This window comes from Ailuropoda melanoleuca, chromosome 4, assembly GCF_002007445.2.
Source record: "Ailuropoda melanoleuca isolate Jingjing chromosome 4, ASM200744v2, whole genome shotgun sequence".
NCBI classification, from domain to species: domain Eukaryota; kingdom Metazoa; phylum Chordata; class Mammalia; order Carnivora; family Ursidae; genus Ailuropoda; species Ailuropoda melanoleuca.
The window spans coordinates 136045458-136051587 of NC_048221.1; the positions used below are offsets into that span (position 1 = coordinate 136045458).

The window sequence follows — 6130 nt, forward strand, 5'->3', positions numbered from 1 at the left end:
CTCTACACACCTGCAGGCGCCCTCTGTCCATGTTTGTGTCTTGGTCAAAAAGAATGTCCTGCTTCTGTGACTTCCACTTCCGTATGACCCCCACCCACCCCACCCCAGCAATTCACGAAGGGTTAGCTATCACCTGATGTTCGAGAGTGCTGCCTACAGCTCAGGGGATCAGAATGCAGACGCTCCTGGAGGCAGGTGGTTGGCGTTCAGATTCCAGCTCTGCCACCCACTAACCTGTGACAACGAGCCAATTACTAACCTGAGCCTCAGTTTCATATCTGTAAAACGGGATGAACACGGTCCGCCTCACAGGATTGCTGGTGCAGGCAAAGTATGTTTCAAAGTACGTGCATCAAATGCAAGCCACGTGCTAATTCTGGGGTCACAAATGGCTCCCGGACTCTGAATGAAGGCTCTTGCCTTAACTATTTAAATTGCACTCTCCCAAAAAGACAGGGGCCAGGAATATCGTAGGTTAAAATTGATGCAGAAATATTAGAAGCGTATGTTTCTATTACCATAGGATGATAATACATTTGTCCAAAAATCTGAATCCAGAGGCAGCCCCAAGATTGGGCAGCATTCTGCGATTATGCAGAATGCACCAGCAGGAATTTCTTTTGCGAAAGTCGTTGCCAAGAAGAACGTCTTGTTGGGAGGCTGTGCCCTGTTATCCCATGACCTCTGTTGCTTGTATCTTGTCTTTTGTAAACCAAAGGGTATGCCTAGTGAGGCCCGTGAATGCAGAGAAAGATTTTGCCAAAAAGAGAAAGTACATGCATCCAAGGAGACAGAGGGACCTCTGGGAACAAGGCACACAGGTAAACGTGCTCGCGGCGTCCCAGGAGCGGCTACAAACAGGTGTGTCTCCATCACAGGGTCTGTAGTCAGCTTCGGGAGCAACGCAGGGCACATCGCACTAAGGACCAAACAGACAGCTGACACAGAGCCATGACTGTTCTAACTGCCTGCAGCTTTCTTCTGGAAAGCCTCAGCATTCAGTACCAGCAAAAAATTCTAAATTGTTGAAAGAATCACACAAGGGGTCAAGGGGTTAAAGATGTGACCGTGATCACCAGCCTGAAAAGCTCCCTGCTCCTTTCCAACCTGAGCCCTGTCCATTCCCTTCCTCCCGACCTCTCAAGCTGGGCCGTGGACATGGCCCAGCCACCCTGAGCCACACCCCAGCAGGCAGCGGCTGCTGTGGGCCAGGAAGACGCCAGAGCCTGTGGTTGTGCAGCCACTCCCACACCCCCATGCACTCCTCCTCACACACCCACCCTCCTTCCCTCCACCGGAGCAAGCAGTCTCACACACACACACACACCACGACTAAAACACGTTTCACAGAACAATAGCCGATATCTACTTTTCTCTTCTATTTCACTTTTTAAAAATGTCTGTGGACCAGCTAAACTGATTTCATGACCAGGTCGTCACAAACTGCACTGTGACAAATACTGACCTATGCCTGGACCCAGAGCTCTGTGAGCAGCTAAACCCTCCCTCAGGATACCCCAGCCCAGCCCTGGCCACTTACTTCTTACTTCTCAGTTTGTTGAATACACGGGGGGGCACAGGGAAGTGGGGGGGACACAAGAGGAGGGGGGCAGGCGCAAGTCTTCAGGACACTGAGGGTGCCTTCAGGGCCCTGGTGTCCCCCTGAGCCGGACCTCCTGCCAGGTGCAAAAGCAGGTATTAAGCCCCTCACTCACAGCTGAGAAAGTTCCCATTTCAGAAAAGGCCAGCCGACAGCGCTTGGAGAGTCTTCCATCAATGAAGAATTAAGTTGGGCCTGGGCCTTGCCCAACTTTTATTCATAAATTCTATTCCAAGTTTAAGCGAATGGGCTTACCCCATAATTAACTAAGCCAGAATTCAATAAAACGTAAAATGTGACGTCCCCCTTCCCAGGGAGCTCACCCCAGTGCTGACAGCGTGCCATCCATCTGTCTTGACCTCCTGTATCCCCCCTCAGTACCTCCACAGCTCCGAACTCGTTCGCCCCAACCCCCAGTCACACTGAGGGAACTGACGTGCAAACAGGTCAAGGCACTAGCCTCAGTGTCCCAACTGGGTAGTCTCGGTGTTTCTCAAAAATGCTCCAAAAGCCGCTCCAATTGGTGCAACCCCCCCACCCCAGGCCTGGTCCACCAGGCCTCCCCCTGCAAGAAGCCGTCGGCAGCCCTCACCCACACCCATCTGAACACCTGCCCTGATCAGTCTGTCTTGTGCACCCTGAACCCAGAAGAGACAGGATCCAGGAGGACCAACTCACAACAGGAGCGCGGCGGTGGGGAGGGGGAGTCCCTCGGTGATGATTTGCAGCCCAGGGGCCGGCATTGGTCAGAGCTGTCTCCACCCTACAAACAGCCCTCCTCACTGGTACCCTGTGTTCTTCTCCAAAATAACAACCTCCACAGTGAGTCGCTGACCCTGTGTTCTGTCCCAGGGACTCCTGTGCATCTCAGTTAATTTTTACAGTAATCTCCTGAATACATATGATTGTCTCCACATGTCACAGATGAAGGAACCAAGGCTCAGAGAATTTAAGTCTTTCGCCCAAGTCACACAGCGGTTAAGCGGCCAGTGTAACTACAAAGCACTAGCCTCAGCACCCCGCAGGCCCCTGTAGCCTCCTTGAACTATCTCCTGCCCTCCCTTCCCTCTGGTCCAGAGCTCTGAGTGCGGCTCACTGGGCAAGGGCTGGGCCCACAGACCTCCCTCTGGCCAGGCCGGGCGAGCCCAGCCATCCTCACCCCAACCGGGGAGGACTCTCCCCAGCCATTCCCGAGGCCCCCCCAGGACGCAGAGATCCTTCAGCCCCTCCCATGAGCCCTCAAGCTCTGTCCCGCACAGCTAGACTCAGCAGGTAGGTTTGTGCCTTGAAGCATGTTCTTTTCTAGAGTGACGAGATTTGGGTATACGAGACCTGAGATGGGGAGCACAGTTGTACAGGGGACTCCAACACGCTCAGGCAGAGCTAAGTTCAGGTTCAAGGCTCCGGCCAGGCTGGCTCCACAACACTACACAGCCCACATACAAACAGGAAGAAAAGCTCCAAAACACACATCCAGAAACAAATAATGCTGGATAACACAAATGTTGACAAATATGAAGAATTATCAAAATACAGAACTATAAAACAAACTCTTAGATCTTCCAACATTGGGGGGGAGGGGGGAGTGCGTGTTTATTTCTCAATTACTACCCATTCCTCAAACGCTTACATTAATTCATAAGACCCAAATTATAGAACAAATAGTAAATTTCACAATCATGCCATTCCTCAGATTAAAAGAAAAACTGTTACAAGCTCTCACCTTTTCCAAAATACTCCTAATATCCTGGGGATACTACTGGGTGCTAAAAAAACCTCTCTGAGTTAATGTGCCTGGTTTTTTTGATCAAGTTTCCCGTTTGGTGGTCAAACGCTGGGTTGACATCTGTTTTCTCCAGCGACTACTCTCCAAGTAAATAATCCGCCAGTTATCTACACTGCAGCGCTACGGCACTTAAGAGTTATTTCCAAACTACTACTTTTCATCCTACATTTTCCTGGCCTTGCCCAAAATAAAATTCTTTGCAGGGGCATGTGATGGAACTCACCAGGCCTAGCACCCACTGGGCTGCAGAAAGATGCACGGAGGCCCGGCAGAGGAGGAAGCACACGGTAATCTGAGAACCTGACTCCAACCCTGGTCAACCTGCCTCCCAGCAGCTGTGTGACCTTGGGCACGTAGGCCAGCCTCCCATGGCCTCAGTTTCCTCCACTGCAGAGCAAGAATCCTAAGCCCCAGGGCACATTTTTGTAAAAGTTCCCGGCGCACCGCAGGGACTGCCCACTACACAGCCGGAACCCACCCGTCCCCGCTGGATGGAGCCGGTCCCGCCGTCCTGGGGTCCCGCGACCGCCCCCCGGGGTCCGCCGGGCGGGTCAAGGTCAGCCCTGCGTGCGCCCCGAAAGGGAAGGCCCGAGGGATGCTGGCTACGGCGCCCGGGCCCCGGGCCTGCTTCTCCACCTCCCTCTCCGAAGCACTTCCCACGAAAGGGCCGCGCAGACCGAGCTCGGTCCTCCCGCGTCGGGTCGGCCGCGTCCCCCGGCCCCGCTCCGGCCCCGCCGTGCGCCCCCGGCTCTCGGGGCCCTGCCCCGCCGGGCCCTGCCGAGGCTGCGGCCCCTCCCTGGTAGCGGCCGGAGCTCCGCCGCGTCTCGGCCGGGGACTCGGCGAGCAGCGGACGGCGCGGAGGCGTCTACTCACCCTGCGGAGCCGCGCGCGTGGCCGCCTTTGTATGCAAACACTCTCCGTCCGCCGCGCGCTCGCTGTCACCGCCAACTGCCCCCGGCGGCGGGGGCGGGGCGAGGGGCGGGACGGAGGAGGGGCGAGCGGGGCCGCGCGAGGGCCCCCGCGAGGCGCGAGCCTCTCTGCCTCTTTCAGGGCCCTCCTGGCCCCAGGCAGCCGAGCCTCCTTCGGAGGAAGGCTCCAGTCCGGGAGCCCTTTCTTCACCGCCCACCTCAGCCTTCCGGTTGGGCACGGCACCGTAGGCCACGTTTCTGATTATCCTACCCAAAGCCAAAGTCATATATTTAATTCACGAGGCTACACTGACATGTTCCCGGAAGCCTCTGAATTCAGGGGGCTTGCAACATCAGCCGTAGGGCAGCCGGTTAAAGCGCTCCGAAACCCCCCAGGGCCTGGTGGGCTGCCATCTGGGCCCTACTCTTCAAGAGCGGTGGGACCCGGGCAAGTCCCTTAACCTTTCTGACCCAGGGCCTTACTTTCTACAGCCATGTCGTGGCAGTCAGCCTTGTTGGCCAAACTGCAATTTACACTTAGCTTTTCAACATTGGTTCACCTTCATCCTTTATTCGAAAGATCAAGCACTCCTGCTTCATCCATTCATTAAGCAAATACTGGTCAGACTCTGTTCCAGACACTAAGAACAAGGGACGGGAAACCCTGCCCCCTCGGAGCTTCCATTCTCCAGCAAGGAAACAGGCAAGGGAAGAATAATGAAGAAAACAATCTGTGGCTGCCTGATGTAGATCAGATGATCACAGGCGGTCACACTTGAACAGAAATCCTAAATAACAAGAAACACCAAAGTCCTACAAAGATTGAGGGGCAGAGCTTTCTAGAGAGCCAAAACAGCAGGTGCAAAGGTCCTGAGGCAGCCCTCTGAGTGGCTGGAGCCATGGAGTAGTTGGAAGGGTAGCAGGGATCAAATCTTTAGGATCTTGCAGGCCAACTAAGAAGTTTAGATATTCCAAGAAGGGTTTTAAGCCTGAAAATTATATGATCTAATTTACATTTTTTAAAACCACTTCTCTGTTATGGGGAAAGTGGAGCATAGGGGGCCAGAGTAGAAGGGCACACACTATTCCAGGAAACCAAAGGAGATGAAAATGGCTCAGAGTGTTGGGAGGGTAAGGCAGTTGTGAGAAGTGGAAAGACTTCCGAATATATTTTGGAGGTAAAACCCATGGATTGGCTGTCTTATGGGTGGGGTGGGTATGGCGAGGCCGGGGTTAAATCTCCACGTGGAGCTTGTACAGCTGAGGGACAATGGTGCTTTTTACTGAGATCCAGAAGGAAGAAGAAGCAGGTTTGGACGGAAATTCAGGAGTGCGGTTTTGACCAGAGGAGACGTCGGGAAATCATCTTTAGAGAAGTCGGGCTGGCTCTGGATAGAAAACGAGGGTCATCTGCCCAGGGAGCTTTGCCCAGGTGAAGTATCTTCTTCCAGCTGGCCATTGGTGAATGTGTTCAAGCTGGTCTTGGGGTGATTCCCATCTAGGCAGCCTGTCCCCAGGAAANTTAACGACTGGGGTGGCTCAGTCGTTAAGCGTCTGCCTTCGGCTCAGGGCATGATCCCGGCATTATGGGATCGAGCCCCACATCAGGCTCCTCCGCTATGAGCCTGCTTCTTCCTCCCACTCCCCCTGCCTGTGTTCCCTCTCTCACTGGCTGTCTCTCTCTCTCTGTCAAATAAATAAATAAAATCTTTAAAAAAAATAAAAGAGGCAAGGCTATCCTAATGGGAAGGCTTTCTGGAAGAAAGTCCAACTTCAGGCCACTTAAGTGAGGACTTTGCTTAAAATAGATCTTGAATTATTAAAATTTAGAGACTA

At 53.6% G+C, this 6130-nt stretch overlaps 1 protein-coding gene across 6 annotated transcripts in view; it reads right to left on the reverse strand.

Annotated features, from left to right (window-relative positions):
• LPIN1 (lipin 1) overlaps positions 1-4354 on the reverse strand; it is a 70482-nt gene extending 66128 nt beyond the window's left edge. For 4 of the 6 annotated variants that reach the window (XM_034659888.1, XM_034659887.1, XM_034659886.1 and 1 more), the window contains exon 1: positions 4260-4354. The gene's annotated coding sequence lies outside the window, so the exon portion shown is untranslated. Of the gene's footprint in view, positions 1-3864; positions 4116-4259 lie in introns of those variants that run through there. The other 2 variants (XM_019803256.2, XM_034659889.1) reach the window with 2 other exon arrangements.
• Positions 4355-6130: the final 1776 nt, after the last annotated feature.